General features: G+C 47.4%; 2 long non-coding RNA genes across 2 annotated transcripts; one reads left to right on the top strand and one right to left on the bottom strand.

Annotated features, from left to right (window-relative positions):
- Window positions 1–10,252: 10,252 nt before the first annotated feature.
- Window positions 10,253–13,081, bottom strand: LOC135808338 (uncharacterized). The gene is made up of 2 exons (XR_010552076.1): window positions 11,934–13,081; window positions 10,253–11,243 (listed from the first exon to the last, which is right to left on the bottom strand). It is a non-coding gene; the product is annotated as an uncharacterized LOC135808338 (long non-coding RNA).
- Window positions 13,082–15,708: 2,627 nt separating this feature from the next.
- On the top strand, window positions 15,709–18,459 carry LOC135808337 (uncharacterized). Its single transcript, XR_010552075.1, has 2 exons — window positions 15,709–16,037; window positions 17,756–18,459. It is a non-coding gene; the product is annotated as an uncharacterized LOC135808337 (long non-coding RNA).
- Window positions 18,460–18,732: the final 273 nt, after the last annotated feature.

Raw genomic sequence — 18,732 nt, 5'->3', positions numbered from 1 at the left:
GGCGCGTCGCCATGCCGCCTGTATCGCGCTCGCTCCATCCCATTCAGGTGGCGGGACGCTGTGCAGAACCAGCTGCCCGGCATGGTGGGCAAGGGCGTCATTGAGAAGGTGCCTGTCGGCGAAGCATACACTTGGTGCCACCCACTGGTGGTGGTCCCTAAGAAGAATTCCAGTGAGCCGCGCATCACGGTGGACCTGACGGGTCTAAATAAATGGGTCAAGAGGCCGGCATACCCAACCCGAGTACCTCGGGAAGTCGTCGCGTCGATCCCAATGGGGATGCAGTACTTCACCACCCTAGATTCTCGCCATGGCTACTGGCAGGTACCCCTCGACGACGATAGCACCAGGCTCACAACGTTCATGACGCCATGGGGTGCCTACCGTTTCAAGCGGAACGTCATGGGCTTGGTGTCGGCAGGTGACGAACACAACCGGAGAGGAGACGAAGTGTTCGCCGGGTTTTCGAATCTTCAGAAAGTGGTAGAGGATGTCATCGTGTACGACACTGAGCTTGAGGCGCACACCCAGAGGGTTCGCAATGTGCTCAAGCTTTGCTCGGAGAACCAAATCACACTGAGCCGCCGCAAATTCGTCTTTGCGGCACCCAGAGCATCGTACTGCGGATTCGTGGTGACGCCGGACGGCTACAGTCCTGATCGAAGCTTGGTGGAGGATCTACACAACTTTCCAATCCCTACCAACCGCACTGATATCCGATCCTTCTGTGGACTCGTGCAGCAGTTCGACGCGTTCACGCCGCGACTAGCGGAGCTTCTATCCCCGATCCGCTCTCTGCTCTCTCCAAAGAATGAGTTTATCTGGGAGGATCCGCAGCAGCAGGCATTTACAGCTATACTAGAGGAGCTGGTAAGCCCTCGAGTGTTGGCTACCTTCGACCCTGCACAGCCGCTTCGTCTCGAGACAGACGCCTCGCAGTCAAACGGTCTCGGCATGGCACTGTGGCAGCAGCAAGTGGACGGGCGGTGGCGTCTAGTGCAATGTGCTTCACGGCACGTCACTGAGACCGAGGCCAGGTACTCTGCAACGGAGATTGAACTGCTGGCGGTAGTCTGGGAAGTCCACAAGGCTAGACTGTTCCTGGCCGGTGCTGATTTCGAGCTGCTAGTCGATCACAAGCCGCTCATTCCTATCCTGAATGCTAAGACGCTGGATGAGTTGACGTCTCCACGAATCGTGCGACTACGGGAGAAGCTGACGCCTTTTCGGTTCGTGGCTCAGTGGAGACCGGGTGCCGATCACAAGGTCGCAGATTGCCTGTCGAGACACCCAGTAAGTGCACCAGACCCTGACGATGAAGCTGGTGAGGAAGAAATCGAGCACTGCTACTGTGTTCTCCGTCAGCTGTCGCAAGAGGACGAGGAAACAGGCCATACAGTCCTCCCCGACCTTGGCATTACGAAGGTGCGGGCGGAGGGCTCGACGGACCCGGAATACCTCAAGCTGCTGAACGCCGTAAAGAACGGCTTTCCGGTGGACAAGGCTGCTCTGGACCTCGATCTGCACCCGTACTGGCAGGTTCGGCATGACCTGTCGGTCGAGGACGGCATAGTGTTGTTGGGCCACCGTATTGTCGTTCCCAGAAGGTTACGCCAGACCACGCTGGAGCAACTTCACGCTTCTCATCAGGGACAGACCCGCACACTCCGCAGGGCCAGGCAAGCAGTGTACTGGCCCCAGATCTCCAATGACGTTAAGAACGTCGTCCAGACTTGCAGATCCTGCATCACGCTGCTCCCCTCCCAACCTTCTGAGCCGCTCCTCTCTGACAGTCGTCCGTCCAGACCGTTCGAAGATGCAGCGGCGGACCTCTTCTCCCTAGGCGGCTTTGAGTACCTGGTTCTCACCGACAAGTTTTCCGGCTGGCCATTTGTTGGGCGTTGTGGGAGGTCGGCTACTACGTCTGACGTCACCAAACATCTCGTTCAGTGGATGTCGGACGTTGGCGTTCCTACGCGCCTCACGACGGATGGTGGGCCGCAATTCAGATCTTCAGCGTTCGCTTCGTTCTGCTCAGAGTGGAACATTTGCCACGACCCCAGCAGCCAGTACAATCCTCAGTCAAATGGCGCGGCTGAGGCGGCGGTCAAGGCCATGAAGCACTTATTAATGAAAATTGGCAAAGGTGACGCCTATAACAGCAGTGCCTTCAGAGAAGGGTTGCTGGAGTGGCGTAACACGCCTGGTGCAGGAGGAGCAAGCCCGGCCCAGCTGCTGTTTGGAAGGCCAACGAGGACCAAGGTTCCCACACTTCCTGCAAATCTGCAGCAGTACGCTGCCCACAGCCGCAGTGCTCCCCAGCAGGTCTCATCCCAGCTTGGCAAACCTCTGCCCCCTCTGCACGTAGGCGATAAGGTATGGATCCAGAACCAGTCTTCAAAACGCTGGGATATGGAAGGAACGGTCACAAAATGCACGAGAAGAGGACGGAGCTACACAGTGCAGACAGTGACGGGGTCCAGCTTCTGGCGGAACAGACGGTTCCTCCGGCCACGTGCATAGATTGACTGGGCATGCTTCTCTTGCTTTGTCCTTGTTGCTTGTGCGCTACGCTGTGATTTTCGAATTTCAGTTTCAGGATTTTCTTTGTGTTAGTGCTCCCAAGTCGCACTTAAGCCGAGGGGGCATGTGGTGATATTGTAGCACCTTTCCCTGCACTTGGCACTCAGGCTGCTAGTGCTACTGTTCGCACCCTAGGCCCTGCACTGCTGTACCTCTGGCGCCTTGCACATAACACATTCACATGTCACCTTTCAAGCCGCCTTTGCAGCCAGCTTCCCTTTAAAAGCCATTGCGTTTTACTGATGATTCATTCTCATCTTTCGAAGAAGAGTTGGTCTGCCTTGAGCAGGACACAACAGGTATACTTCCCCTTTAATTAAGCGGGATTCACAGAAGCTTTTTTGCGATGCGACACGCGATGCGACGCGATCTGCGATGGATGCGTGCGATGCGAACTCGCGAAATACCATTCACAGAAGAAGTCAGCGATGCGACAAAGTTTTGCTGATTTGGGTACGTCACCAATATATTCGCGCGGTTTGACACAACTTGTAAAAATTTATAGGCAACTCTTGCACCTTTGTACAACTTTGCTGTAGAAAAGGTCAAAATCGTACACCAAATCGCTTGTCGCATCGCATCGCAAAAGTTGAGCCAAGCTCAACTATTTAGAAAAGCGATCCTGTCAGCTTTTCTATTATTGTGTTCACATGGCAGAAAAAACGACACCGCTATGCTACGTAAGTTTCTACGTAAGGTGCTCGGTATTAGATCTACCAACGGGTGGTAGCCGCGTGCTGTGCACGTGCACGGCAGACATTGTGTTGCATGCCGTGCATGCAGTCCGTTTTCGGATGTGCATGCGCGAGGAACTTCCTTCTTTGGAACTGCTTCTTGCATGAGCTGTTTCGGATATTTCGTGTCCTGGCTTATTTCGCTTCGGCTCTGCTGAGACCTCTTTTCACGGAATATTACTCAATGACAGGTGAGTTGACCAGTTCCCTTTGATTCATTTGCTTGTGTTGACTCTTTCATTTACGAAAAGTGTGCTGATTTTAGGTGGAATACAATAAAATAATAATGGAAAAGCTGACAGGATCTCTTTTCTAAATTTAGCTTTTCTGCTGTCGAGGCCTCCTTTTACGGAATACTCAATGACAGGTGATCTCTGAGTTGACCAGTTTCCTTCAAATCATTTGCTTATGCTCACCCTTTCATTTACGGAAACGTGTGCTGATTTTATTCGGATTTAATAGATCCATTCGTATCTCTTTGCACTTGCCAACAGTGTGCGAAGAACGCGAGTTCACCTTCTTGACGGTAAGGCTTAGATGTGTTGTCGAAATACATGTACTCATGTTCATTGTACATTGGTACGTTACAAGTAAGGCACTGGTCATGATTGCTTCCGGGATTCCGTGCTCCGATCATGGGGTAGAATCTGAATTTTGCAGTGGCATAGCACCGTTGGCAGTTCCCAATCTGGAGGCGAAGGTTCAAGGACGCATTGGCCGAGTACTAACGTTTATAATAGTATGCAAAATAAATTCGCATATCAGGGAAAATCTCCATTATGGAGAGGTTCATGCATTCAGTGACTTGTTTGCTTCATACGAAACAAGCCAATGGGTGCAGTCGTGAAAATCTCGTACGATTGGATTTGTTTACTCGAGTCTGGGCTGTTTGATTTGTGAGTACCGCCGAGATTGCACTGCCCCAAATAAAGTTGCGTGCCGGTAGAGCAAGAATTACGATCTGCAATCTGTTTGTTGTACCTGCAAGAATGTGCTGTACATGTATCGTATTTTCTCTGTTGTTGTTTCAGTTGCCGTCATGTTGCTAAAGAAAGGTTCAGTGACTCATTTGTTTCATAAAAGACGAGTCAATGGTTTGGTCTGGCTTAGAATCTTTCGCTGTAGAAGAAATCTATTCGTGTCGCTATTGCAGTATTGGAGAAATAATTGTATTCACTCGTTATAAAAATAGGGTTAAGACAAACTCACAGAGCAAATGCCATCGGTCCCTTGATGTTCGTCCTAAAGAGGTTTGACTGGATATCATTCATACTCCCCCAAAGTCGTGTAACATGTTATTATTATGGAGTGCCTTGTTTATCTCTCAGTACCTCCAACCATATATCCTTGCCCCTTATATCCTCAGGATCAGTGTAGTTGTTGGAACGAGGTGTCGGACTCAGCAATGTATTTGTTTACATTTTAATACATGTTTATTGTTCCTACTTTGCTGTGTTGTTTTAGATAATCGTGGACTTGTAACACTTTGAAGTCATTGAACTGCTTCCAAAAGTTTTACCGACATCAACAGGATTACGATTTCACTACAATATGATGCCGGATGACCTTATCACGACAACCCATGACTACAATTATAAACACAGAATCAACAAAAACATCTGCGGCACGCACCTGGTTACAATTCTCATGCAAATGTGATTTAGGGTGTGGACATCTGAATTTTCTGAAACACAAGACAATTTTATGACAGAGTCATGGAATTCTGCAACATCCACAGAATGACCTGCGTATAAAAAAAAGTATCACCGCCACTACTCATATGATTCCCCTGCAGAAGAACATGAATACATGTATGCAAGACTAGTTCCATTTTCTGCAAGAAAAGGCTTGCACATCAATGCAAATTGATATGATACACGTACATGTACATAGCCATAGGGGCTCCCGTAAGAAGACCATAGGTCTGTGCGAAACACCCTAGTAAAATAAAATAATAATAATAATAACATGTAGAGTCGCTACATTTAGGCCATCATTTAGGGCATTCCATTGGTGACACAATTATAGGTTCTGATCGGTGGAATATGCTGCCTTCCACTGTTCGCTCTTGTACAGATTATCGCCCATTTGTTCGTTCATGCTTAACCTTTCTAGGGGCTCCCGTAAGAAGACCATAGGTCTGTGGGAAACACCCTAGTAAAATAAATAAAATAAAAATAATACCGGTAATATCCTTTAGCCAAAAAACAAAAGAAATTATAGCAATAAAAACTGCTTTATGGCAGTTTTCTAAAAAAGGTTATTGTGTTCTAGTCCATGGACCCCGTCTAAAAAGTAAGAAATTAACGAAATGTGATAGCCGAAAATTAAAATTTCACACAAAACCTCACAATAATCACACACAGGATGCGAGACGACCTTTTCCCCTCGTGGTCCTCTTTCACATGCAAGCATGTTGGCGCAGTACATGTACTTGTACAAGTACAAGTGTCGGAATAAACAAGTGTTGAAAGCCGTACTATTAGATCTTCAAGTGTCGTGATTATTGTGAGGTTTTGTGTGAAATTTTAATTTTCGGCTATCACATTTCGTTAATTTCTTACTTTTTAGACGGGGTCCATGGACTAGAACACAATAACCTTTTTTAGAAAACTGCCATAAAGCAGTTTTTATTGCTATAATTACTTCTGCGATGGCCTGCGATGGCCCAGTTGCGGCAGTTGCGTGGGGTGCGACATGGCTGCGATTTGGGGTTTTCCCGGTTTCGCGTCTGTCGCATCGCGTGTCGCATCGCAAAAAAGCTTCTGTGAATCCCGCTTTACACAGGATATATAGACCTCGTAAAAGACCTTGGGGAGCTCGGTCTTTTACTCGGTCTATAATTATATCCTGTATAGACTAACCGGTCTATAATCTATACGTATTGATATGATTAAGAGTACATAACCCGTGGGGTTATTTAGAAAAGCGATCCTGTCAGCTTTTCTATTATTGTGTTCACTTGGCAAGAAAAACGACACCGCTATGCTACGTAAGTTTCTAAGTAAGGTGCTCGGTATTTCACTTAGGCTACGTAAGTCTCTACGTAAGGTGCTCGGTATTAGATCTACCAACGGGTGGTAGCCGCATGCGGTGCACGTGCACGGCAGACATTGTGGTGCAGTGCAGTCCAGTCCTAGGATCCTAGTCCTAGTCCGTGCGCCAGACCCTGTTTTGGCCCGATTTTTATTTTCTGCGCGGGAACCATACATGCAGACGTTATGTTATGCAGGGAAAGATGACGACGCCGGTCAGTAAATTGTTGCCGATTTGTTGCCTACCTCGAGGCCAGTCGGTGAAATGAGGGCTTCCTTCTTCAAGAAATATGTTGCCAGTCGTTAGTCGGATGCCACTCGTCTTCTAAACATCGTACTTGATGCAACCAGCGCAGTTGGATGGACGGGAGGCGAGGAATTTATCGTTTTCGATTTTCACCCTATTCTGGGTTGCCATTACATTGCAGCTGGCAGCACCACGAGGGAATTTTTTGCACAAGGGAGACTAGGTGAATTCAACTCCTCAGAGATATCGCCATGACAGGGTAAGGTTATTTTAGCCCTGAAATTGTGTACAAACCAACGGCACGAAATTATGGAAATATTTATTTTTTCGCAATAATTGCATGTTTGTTGAAAAAATATAGCCATCTCACGGCTGTCAAGAAGCGGCAACTTAGAAAGATGGCGTCGGTTCGAGATGGCATGGTAACCGCGCACGTGCGGTGGTCCGTGACTTGCTCATGTATGCACGCAAATGCAAGTCACAAACTCACAAAGATCGTCTTTGCATTTGGAGAAAATATCTTCGACTCGGGCTCTTTGGAGGTTGGCGAGGTTTGCCTAATCTTTACTTGATTGCGATGCCGGTATGTCCTCTCAATAATTAGAACAAAGAGAGCCGATGATCGCTTCATTGCTGAGCAGAAGTAACAATCAACTCACCTCATGTCCTCAGTGCCAAAGGCAGACGATTGCGATTCCACAACGGTCATTTCACGATGATGGAAACAATAATCGTGTACTAGTACACACTTGGACCATTTGGTCATTCCTATTCTAGCCGCTAGTCCGTCCAGCAAGCAGATATTGACTATTACGATAAGTACAACTGCGTGAACGAGGGCTCACCCAGCAAATTCAATTCAAGACGTGACTCCAGTCAAGAATTAGAGTCCTTACTCGAGAACTTCACAAATACAGGTCAAGGCACCCCACAAAACTGATAGATGGCACGAACGAAAGACAAATAGGCTAGACAAAGTGTCCCAAGTGATTGAAAACAGCAGATCTACCAAATAAGACAGCTACATGTGCCTAAACAACGATTCCCATACAGTAGAGAGTAGTATCAGGCAGAATGAAAGCCTTGGAAGTGCACAAATACAGCCACGACCGCCACAAAAATTGGACGACCGCCACAAAAAAATTCTCATTGCTCTACCTCCTTGAAGGGTGAAAGTTACCAGTTATCCTATAGCGATGTCAGTTTATGCCTGTTGGAACCCCCCACAGCCCGCACGAAATACCTTTCAAATAATTCCAGGATGCAATTGCAGCTCCAGACAGGAGGAAGAAGAACACCGTCAAAAATAACGGCAACGATTCCCAAACTCTCGGGAAACGGCCGAAGTCTTCCTGAAGATGTTAACATTGAATAGCCATCGATTACCAGCGTGGTTTGGTGACTTTAGAACTGTTTTGAGACTTAGAACGAAGCGATATCTCAAATTTGATGGAATTGTTACCTGTCAAATGCGTGGGCGAGCAGGCCAGCTGACTGGTTATGCATGAGCATGCATTGATTTTTCACGGTTCACGTGCAGAAAACTAAGTTGCCGCGATCCAAGTGCAGCTAACAGCCGTGATATTTGTATTGTGGCATCCTGGCGGTGTATTTCGTAACTATACTGCATGACAATATTATTTATGAGAAATGGCAGCGATTGCAGTGATTGTGAACAATGTACAATCAACAGCATTGGCAAAAATGATGCAGAGCTGTGTGGAACTTTGGTACAATTTGCCTGTATTTTGGTATTTGAACACAATGCATGAAGCAGAAGAGCATAATAATGTTGACTTGTCAATTTATAGTTAAGACGTGAATATGAAACCCATGACCAATGCCAATAGCCCAATGATGAAGGGTCTGCGCAATGCTGAAGGGTCTGTGCAATTACATTGTGTGTGACATTGTATACAAAAATTCCCTGTGGCATAATCATGTACTCCATGCATACACATGCTTGAGCGGTGATATTTGCTACTGTACATGGTAAACATCTAGTGGCGCCATGCTCCTTGGTGTGTGTGTGTGCGTGTGTGTGTGTGTGTGCGTGTGTGTGTGTGTGCGTGTGTGAGCGCGCGCGCGCGCGCGCGTGTGTGTGTGTGTGTGTGTGCAGCGATTTCCAATCGAGAGGTTGCGGGTTCGATTCCCGACGATTATGGTCACACACGTCTTTCTTCTCTTTCTCAGACTCCTGCTGACTTTTCTTTCATACTCCTGGGTGGTTACCAACAGCCAGTGCATGCCGGAGTATGTGGTGTGATGTGTGTGCGGGGAAAAAAAAATGAAAAAAAGACCTAAAAGTAGGGATTCACTGGCCAGAAAAAGCCACTTCATAGCTGTGTGGTGTAGACCAGGCTGAATAGTGGCGGTCAATTCTTCAGCCTTGCAAGCTGTTGAATGGTGTAATCCCAGCACAAGCTGCTATGGCTTCTGCTGTAGCATCGCTATCATCTCCTCTGGCAATGGGCGTCCAATGGTCCAATGGTGTGTGTGTACACTGCACTCTCTGTGTATTGATGCCTATGTAGATATCACCATGGTCAACAAGGTCAAACGATTCCAGCTGCCAACAGTGGGTTACCTCATTTCTCCCACTGGGGATGGTCCTAGCTTGAAGTGATGTATGATATTTGCTTACATTTGAAAGCCATCTGCTGGAAGGCAGTCAAATGGGTTTTTCGTCAAACACAACCCTACCAATGAAATGAAGGCAACAAGGCAGGAGAGCAGAGACAACGAATGGTAGAGTCACGAGGTGGCTGTGCCTTGGGGAACATCCAGCTCAACAAGGTGTTCTTGCATGTTTGATCAGTACACCACCCTCGTCCGTATCCTCAATATCAGTGAATCTTACAGATTGTTGGCTGCTACCATGACTCGTGATGCCTACGATTGGATACATTGGATACATTGGATACAAGCTGCTCGAAGTATGTTTCTAATAAGAGTACAATCATGCACATGTATCTTGGACTTAGCATGAGAGGCATCCACGTCGTTGATAACAGCAGAACTTTTGCATGACTGTCATAACACTCTCCTTATTGCAATATTTAGCCAATACTCCAGTTGTTGTAGCAGCTACCACCACTCCACTACAAGTATGCATTCATTTCCTGGCTGGCTTGTGTAAACTTATAGTCCTGCGGCCCAAATCTAAAAGACGTTGTTTTGCAAGTCCCGTTTCAGTCTCAAGCAGACAACCTGAGCTTTGCATGGGTGGAAAGACCATGTCCTAGGGATGTCGAAACGGCTTGTTGTCATGTCCAGAACTAGGGCATAAGCTGGGGAGAACCAATTTTAGGTTTCGTTACGGAAGTCGTTATTTTACGTTATTTTACGACTCCTTGATTGAAATTGGCAGCATGTGATACCATATTTTATTGAAAATTAGTGCAGTCGATGTGAATTTGTTCTTGTATTTGGATGATTCGTAGATCATGGTTGCCCTTTGCCGAGCGTTCATTCCCTATTGATGGTGATTAGAGATGGCACAGATTGATTTGTTGTAAAATTTGACCAAAATCACCCCCAAACATGGATCTTTCGTATGAGAGGATTTCATTTATTGGGACACTATCTCGACAACACCAGCGGAAGAGAGCTAGCACGAGCGAAGCAAAGGACACCGGAAAACGGCAGAGTGATAGCGATCATAAGCTGATCTTAGCGAACGAGCGATATGGAAGATGTTGTAAATAATAGCGCAGTAGTGTATTTGTCATTTGCTGCAGAGTTGAAAAGTACAATTCAAATTCAAATCAATTCAAAAACTTCAATAGTGCGGTCCACTAGCCTTAGCTTTCAGACTCACTGTCCGATTCACAGTCGGACTTACAGTCCAATCCACTATCGAAACTGCCTTCACCCTCATCATGGCATTGTGTGCATGCGCGCGCGCGCACACACACACACACACGTACACACACCGCACAACACATGACATTGTGCGCGCGTGCGCTCGCACACACACATACACAAACCCCACACGCACACACACACACCGCACAACACATGGCATTGTGTGTGCGCGTCCGCGCGCGCACACACTCACACACCACATAGCACGCTAGAGATCAGCAAGAACCTGCTGCGACCGTGGTTGAGATGGCGCTGTAGAAGACACCGCAGCCGCCACTGGTTGCCTCGCACCCGAGGTTGTAGTCAAAGCCGTACTAGCCGACACATCTGTATTGGAGGCTGATGTAGTACCCAGAGATGAAACGGATCCACTGGTGTTCACCTGACGCGGCGGAGTAGCGGATCCTTTGAAGCCGAAATGAGTGGGCAACACGACATTGGCGGGGACAAGCCCAGCGGATATCGCAGCGGGCCTATCGTAACTCCTGGCAGTGAGCCTATCGTAATTCCTGGCAGTGGGCCCGTCGTAACTCCTGGCATAGGGCCCGTTCTCTTGCCGGACACTGGGGTGCGCAGTGGACGTGGATGCGGGCAGGAAATCTGCGGCGACCGGCTGGACTGGGATGGTTGGAGCCGGGCCAGGTGCGTACTAGTATGACTGTTCGGCAATGACTGGGTATTACCGGCCATCGGACCGTTTGCAGACGACACAGACAAGTGGTTGCTCCGTGAAGAGTGCGCCTGTATACCCATGCCACTTACCATACATGTCAATTGCTGAAGGAAACACACAGTTCAAACACAAAACGCAAATGAAACACGCCAATGAAATTCGATCCTTAAACAAGTCAAGTTCGCATGTCCGCGTTATCACGGGCTATACAATTGTGTTTAGAAAACAACCAGTTTATAATTCTGTCTCTTCTTGCATAAAGTCAGCCTAGAATACTGACGTCAGCTTTGGACATTACTCTGACTCGGACCACAAGCCCTGATTTATTCTGACCTACATGTGTACCGTGTGAAGTAGCGCGAGAGCCAAGCTGGTCGTAATAATACGTGTAACAGCCACGAACGTAGTTCAACCAAAGAAGACTACCACATTACATGAGCATGAACACTTGCATTCCATTTAATACATTCCTATGTTGTAGATGTCAGGCACTGTAGTGTTCACGTCTACATACACATTGTGGCATTCCTTGGCCAACCAGACATTCATGATAGTAGCGCATCGTGGTACGTTATGCATGCAGCATGTGCCGTTTCCCGAGCGCGCGTGTGAAATGAACTTAGCGGCTTTTAGTTGCTGTGCATGAGTTGAGTCTGGACTCATGATCTGGTGTGTACATGCAATCATGTGATCTTGTAGTTGAGCGTATGTGTTATTTGGATTTCCTTGGTCATGACCAAACAATAAAACATGATCAAATTATTTCTACACATTCAACAATGCCAAGAACTCACCTGGTCCCCAAGTAGCTCATTATCTTCTTTTTCAGCATGAAAGTTGGACACTAAGGCGGAGTGTGATGGTCGGCCAAGCTGGTGCCGTTTGCAGTTATTGTACTTATCCGTGAGAAGCTTCATGGGCAAGGCCCTTGCAGACTTCAACTCGGACTGTATATACAGCACCAGGCTGTCAAATGTTTCGTAGGCCGACGGCTGGTCACTCCCTTTGCCACTTCGTTGCCGGTGCATAGTGGCCAGGTGGGTGAAGGCACTGTAGCATGCTCCGACGTTGATAGTGGATTTCCGCTGCAACGCAATCTGGGCCATTCTGGAGCGAAAGCCAAAATTCTTGCGTTGTTCTCCAACTCTGCTAGATGCACATGTCATGAGGCACAAGTCTGCAGATGTGGATTCAATCATTGTACATCTCTCCTTGTTCTACGCTTTGCTGGTACATGGTGTCCCATCATCACATACATGTATCTCCTCCAATTCAGAATGGCTTGAAAAGTCATGGCCACGTCCAAGTGGCAGCCGACCCAGCAACGTTTTGTTAGTGTATGTACTGTAGCACTTGCGGTGGTACCATCCGCGGACGCTCTCCTCGGTGCAGTGGCTCTCGCACAAGAAGGTATAGCTCGTCCTGCCTGCATTTAGCAGCTTCAAACAAAGTTTCCCAACTCTGCAAAGTAAATCGGGTTTGCTTTTCCTGCGATGCATTGAACGCAATGGCACAAGCAAAATTCCCGCGATACAACGCCATTCCCAGGACGAGGCCTAAGAAGCTCCACGGCCTCTTCCTCCATCATGTCAAAAGGTGTCTACCATGCTGTGAGCGGTGGGCAGGAGGCACTCAAACAGCGCGAAACGCAAACTACTATGCAACTACCAAACGAAAATGCAATTCTACATTTCAAAGAGTATCCTGTCGGTGTCGTCGTCATCTTCAAAAATTTGAAAAAGGCGCTCCTTTCCGTGAACTGTGCACCCCCAGATGGTGCGCAGTATCGCCGACGAGAGCGGAGAAATTGGCTTCTCCTGAGCTTCTGCCCTAACTCTGAAGATGACAACAAGCGGAATCCAGGTCAGGTATACATACTTTAGGCCGTGGTGAAGAACCCAGGTTGTCTGCTTGAGACTGAAACGGAATTTTTTTTTCAAGTTTGGGCCGCTGGACTATTAATATGAATGCAATCATGTGACGCTTCGTGTACATATGCTCCCATACTTTAGTGCATGTGCGTGCGTGTGGTCAGGTATTAGGGAGGTTTAGTTCCCACGTAACGGAAACGCGTACGTGGGTGATCCACGTAAAGTGGATGAAGGGCGCGGGCATCCACGTTGCAATGTTGTGTTTAGTCCCACGGAACAAACAAAAGCATGAAGCAAAAGGCCCAAACCTGGTCAAAGACGAAGCTACCCGGGCCTAAGAAGCTCATCAAATATTGTGATTTCGTGCTTCGGAAACTTCTTCAGCTGAGCACCCTCGCAGCTCGCAAAATGCGCTCCATTCTGATTTTCACCCACGTTCTGGCGGAACGTGGGTCCGGGTGAGCCTCCATACACGGTATCAAGAGTACATAAACCTTTATGTACTCTTGACGGTATGTCGTGAATCAGAAAACGTCTGTACGTGGGTCACTGAGTATCACGTGGTACACACACGTAAAGTACCCACGGATTACGTGGGACTAAACCTCCCTATTATAATCATGATAATGGGTGTGTATGTTCGTGCACGTACATGTACAGTGTTGGCCAGAAGTTTGGGCCTACCTATAAATTTTTGGGGTTTGGCACAATACAGTGGTGCTGCCAGGTTGTGTATCTTCAAACCTGCTGCAAGCCCGATGAAAACGCGTGAGATAAGTTTTCTACAGCGCACGTGCGCTTCAAAACAAATTTTCAGGTGAAAATCATGAAAAAGCTAGGCCCAAATTTTTGGCCAAAATATTTGAATTTGTACGGTACCGTACGGTACAAAAATGTGTGATGCAAAACCAGCGGGAAATCAACTGCACAACACGTGGTGGTCCTCACGACACGAACAACAAATTTTAGTTGCTGTTTTTGACATTTTTCCTTCCCCATGGGTCGATCCAAGCACCTTTGGCTCTGATGTGAGGGAGTTGACAGTGAAGATGAATAATGATGGCCTCTCTTCGAATGATATCGCCAATTTGACCCGCGTTTGTGCGCGCACGGTGAGAAAACTGTCACCAGGTTCGCAGTGATGCAAAGCTGCAAGAATTAGCCTCGTTCTGGTCATCCAAGGCTGACGTCTGCTCGTGACGACAGGTACCTCAAGGTGATAACTCTGGCTAGCAGAAGGACTTTGTCGTGGGAGCTCAAGACAGACTGGTGCAAAACCGTGGCAAACATGTCCCGAGCCGTACGGAACGTCCCAGACTGCTGAAAGCTGGCCTGAGAGGCTGCAGGATCACAAAAACCCGTATATCAACCAGAAAATTGAAGAAACAACTGGTCTTTGCCAGGGCCCACCAAGGATGTACTGTGGACCAGTGGAGCAACGTACTGTGGCCCCACGAGTTTAAATTTAATATGAGAGCATCAGATGGTGTGGTGTATTTCAGTTGTTGACCAGGTGTACAACTTGTGCCAGAGTGCACTGTTGGCACAGTCAAGCACAGTGGTGGCTGCATCATGATACGGGACCGCGTCGCCGGCAACGGGGTCGGGCGGCTCTACAACGTTAACGGAGCGATGAAAGCAGACCAATACCAAGGAATACTGCAGAACAGTATGCAGCCGTCCATGGTCGATGTGTTGCGCGGTCTGGATGATGTATTTGCGCGCGCACACGCGATTAAGGCGTAATTGGCGGACCGCCCATATCGCGCACTGGGGCGGCCGACGCAGTCGCCGGACCTATATCCTACTGTGGATTTGTGGGAAATGCTGAATTGTCTCTGCCATGATGTTCCCCAAGTCCCATCAACAGAAACACAGCCTGGGGAAGTGTGCAAGACAGCGTGGCGGAAGATCAGCAGGGACAAGTACGCGAAACCCGTCTCGACCATCCCTGCGCGCATGGAGGCTGTCGTCAAGGCAAAGGGAGGACCTACTAAGTGGTAAAATTGGGCAAACAGTTCACTGATAGGTTCTTAGCATGGAAACAAATCATTTGGATTAGATTTAGTTGATATCTATTAGCTAGTCACCTGGATTTTGCTGTTTTTTAATTTTGGCCGTAAGTTTGGGCCTACGCTTTTTCAATTAAATTGACTTTATTTTATTTTACAACTATCTAGCCTTCGAAAGATGGATCAGAGTATGATCTCTTCGGTAGATAGCCAACTTCAGTAGTTTTGTTCGTGCACTATACAAAGATTTTCTCTGGAAACCTGTTTTCTCTTGGGTAGGCCCAAACATTTGGCCAACACTGTACATGTATGTGTGCGTTTACATGTACGATCAGTCATGCAGACGTGTGTGGGTCTGTTTAAAACCGCATGAACACATGTCAATTCCTGTGTGCATGTATGTACGGGTGTGTGGGTAAGCATAAGGGAGGTTCTGCTATACGTGAAACGTAGAGAAATCACGTAGAGAGCAGGTGTCTGGGTTAGAGTCTACGGCTTCGCGTGTTTTGGCTCCAGATTTCTACGCGGAGATGGGGTTCTCTACGTTGTGGCACACGCAGAGAAAATGCGTACGGATTTGCTGGGTATCGATCAACTGCATGAAACTGCCAAATATGGAAGGGAAAATTCCCAGTACACATTCCACGTGACTTCTCTAGGTGAAACGTAGAGCAGAACAGCAGTCCGTGCGCCAAGGGGTACTCAAGGGCTGATTTTATTTGCAACCGCGGGAAACGAAGTCACCAAGACGCCTTCATTTGAGGCTTTTGGAATTGGAGAATTTATTGAATTTAGGTATGGCTCTCGTCCCTTCTAGAGAACTAACCAAGACCCTGTGGGGGCAGAAGGAGACTTCTTTGGCTCCGTGAATACACTAGCTATGCGGTGGTCTAGTTAGTTTGAGTGTGTGGTTCGTATTCAAAGTGTTCCAAGCCGCAGTTCACTCGAAGGTCATCGTGGATACGTCTGCACTTGAAAATCAAGGCTGGAAAGGACTGCCTGGTGTGTCCGAACGGTATGTTTTGCACTGAAGGCATTTTTTGTATGAATTGTTGAAAGTGTCTACTTGTTCGAAATGCAAAAGAGATGGTCGTAGATCCTTGGCCCACAACACCCCACTAAATAAACTATGACCTGTCGTGAAATTATGTGAAATTGATCAACACAATCATCCACAAATTATCCTATGCCAAAGTACTGCAAATGCAAATAATGGCATCCCTTTACCTAGGTCATGTTTGTAGGGCCTTATGCCACATCTTTGCATGATTTCCCCTTGCAAATCGTGTGCCTAGCTTCGAAAACACATTGCGCTAAGGGCCGAATATATACCTGTGAATCAGAACAACAGCACTCACTATTGCTTTCATGAGTGGTAATGGTCAGCTGAAAGGAAACTTCTATCCATCAACTCATAAGTAAAGTAATGACTAATCTCCTTGCAGCGCATGTGGTTCCTTCGTATTTACATGTACCGTAAAGTACCGCCAGAGCGCCCCACCATCTCGTCCTTTCGGGGTCGTATTGTGGAGGTGGTCTCCTGTCTGTAGGTTATACGGCACGAACTTTGTACTTCAGTACACATTTTGCACGTTCTGCAGACAATCCGTACCTTGGAGCGGACACGAGCTTCACACAAAAACCTGCTTAGTGTGACCTTAGTACACTAAGTTGCTCATGCCGTACGAACTTCGTTGCACTCTGCCATACGATTTTCCTTTCCCTGGCTGTAAAATCTGTCGCGGCAAAATCAAGGTGGGGCGCTCTCGCGGTACTTTACAGTATGTGCGCCTCTCTGTGTCCGGTGAATGATTTTGAATATTTGCGCACGACTTCAGGATAGTGCACATTGTGCGGATGTACATGCGTATGTAATCCTTTCATGATTTAAAATTAGGAGTCGTGCTTCTCATCACCGTGGACAAGTAAATGTCGGCCAATTACGTAGCGTTTGGAGACTTGCACAAGTACAGTTGCGTGTCAATTTTGCGGCAACCGCGGAATAAAATGAATATTCTGGACGACTGAAGCTACAAAGCCATCTTGTGTTAAAAGATCAAAAAGACAGTACTTCGAAGTACTTGTATTTATCACTAGTATTACCCTGAGACAGTCGTGCTCATCTCTAGAGACTGGCTTGTATTTAACTCTACATAATGGTAACTTTCATGATGCTGACTGTCTACATTTACTTGAAGTAGGACTATAAAAAATAAATATAAGGTCTATAAGCTGTCGCTGTCGCATCGGCCCCAAAGGGGCAGTAGAGCGAAAGTGAGAGGTGTTGGCTTCGAGTTCACCTGTGTTGGCACACACACACATACACACACACACACACACACACATCTGTCCTGTTCTGTTGAGCCACTACCACAACTTGGCACAAGGATCGCATCGGCCCCAAAGGGGCAGTAGAGCGAAAGTGAGAGGTGTTGGCTTCGAGTTCACCTATCTCTACGGTGAACGCAACCTCAATCGAAAGTCATGCCAAACGGATTTATCTACCACGCGCGTGCGCGTATACAAAATGGAGGAAGGATTACTTACTCTCCCTGTATGATGTATCTGTTGTATTCGTGAACAATGTCATTGATGTTTTCCATGCATGTTTTTGAATATGCGAGCACAACTTCCAACATCAAGCACATTCTTGCTTCTCATCAGCATGTACAAGTTTATGTTGGGCAGTTATGTAGCGTTTGTTTTACCGGCTGCGTTTGTTGGTGCTTGCAGGTCATTGGCATGCTGTCTGTTTCACAGAAGCTCGCGTAACAGGTTCACCGTACAGCTATGAATGCAATGTAGCGTGTCGAAGCCACTTCGGTATGACGTGATGCCTAATTTATTTGTTTTTCCAAAATTGAGAGTATGGAAGTGATCGTCAAGCCTGTCCCCTGTACAGTAGCCGTCTTGCCTTGTTACGCCTGGTTCTGACTCTGCGTTCTCGTATACTCCTGGTCCATGCAGTGTTACAAGGAATACTGCTCCCTTCTCAAGCAATTCATTGGCAACAAAACGCTCGGCTATGCCCTGTAACTTTGCTGTGCGGTTTGTGCTTTGTCAATGGTGTGTACCAGTTCATGATCTCTGCTTGCTGGTCTGTTTGTTTTGTCTCGCACAATTGAGGCGCTGTAGCACAGTGTCGATCATCCTGCCCAGGCTCTGATTTCACGTACCACAGTACGGTTTCTCTTGTTGCTCACTGTAATGTGCATGATACAAGCTCCTTGGTACTCCATCATCACCTGGTGCTGTTGCTGCCATTATTGGACCCTGCTGATATCCTTCTCGCAATGCCCGAACGTTATTCCAACAAATGCACAACTCGCTCTTAGTTGTCACATTCGGTTTGGTCTCGTTCCAGTCTTTCGAATTGAGTGAGTGCGTAAACTTGTATGAAGTGGTGAAGCAAAAGCCGTGCGCCGGCAAACATTCAATGCCCGGGTGTAATGACGCACCAAGGCCCCGGGACTTGCGTCCAATTCCTGAGTGATTTTTGTGTGCCTAGCCTCTAGGTATCATACCATATTTGCTTGGTTCAACCGTTTTGGATGCCCACTGCATGCAATACCATCATTCACTGTATTATGTGTGTATGTTATCCAAGAAATCTCCCATATTTTTGGGTGGACAAACCTCGCCATAAGTCAGTAACCTGGCATTTTGCACCAACAGAACTCCTAGGATATCAGCGCCGTCTCAGTACCTGG

The sequence above is a fragment of the Sycon ciliatum genome, chromosome 2 (genome assembly GCF_964019385.1).
Source record: "Sycon ciliatum chromosome 2, ocSycCili1.1, whole genome shotgun sequence".
Classification (NCBI taxonomy): Eukaryota; Metazoa; Porifera; class Calcarea; order Leucosolenida; family Sycettidae; genus Sycon; species Sycon ciliatum.
The sequence above is the reverse complement of the archived record's forward strand: the minus strand, read 5'-3'. Positions and strand labels throughout refer to the sequence as shown.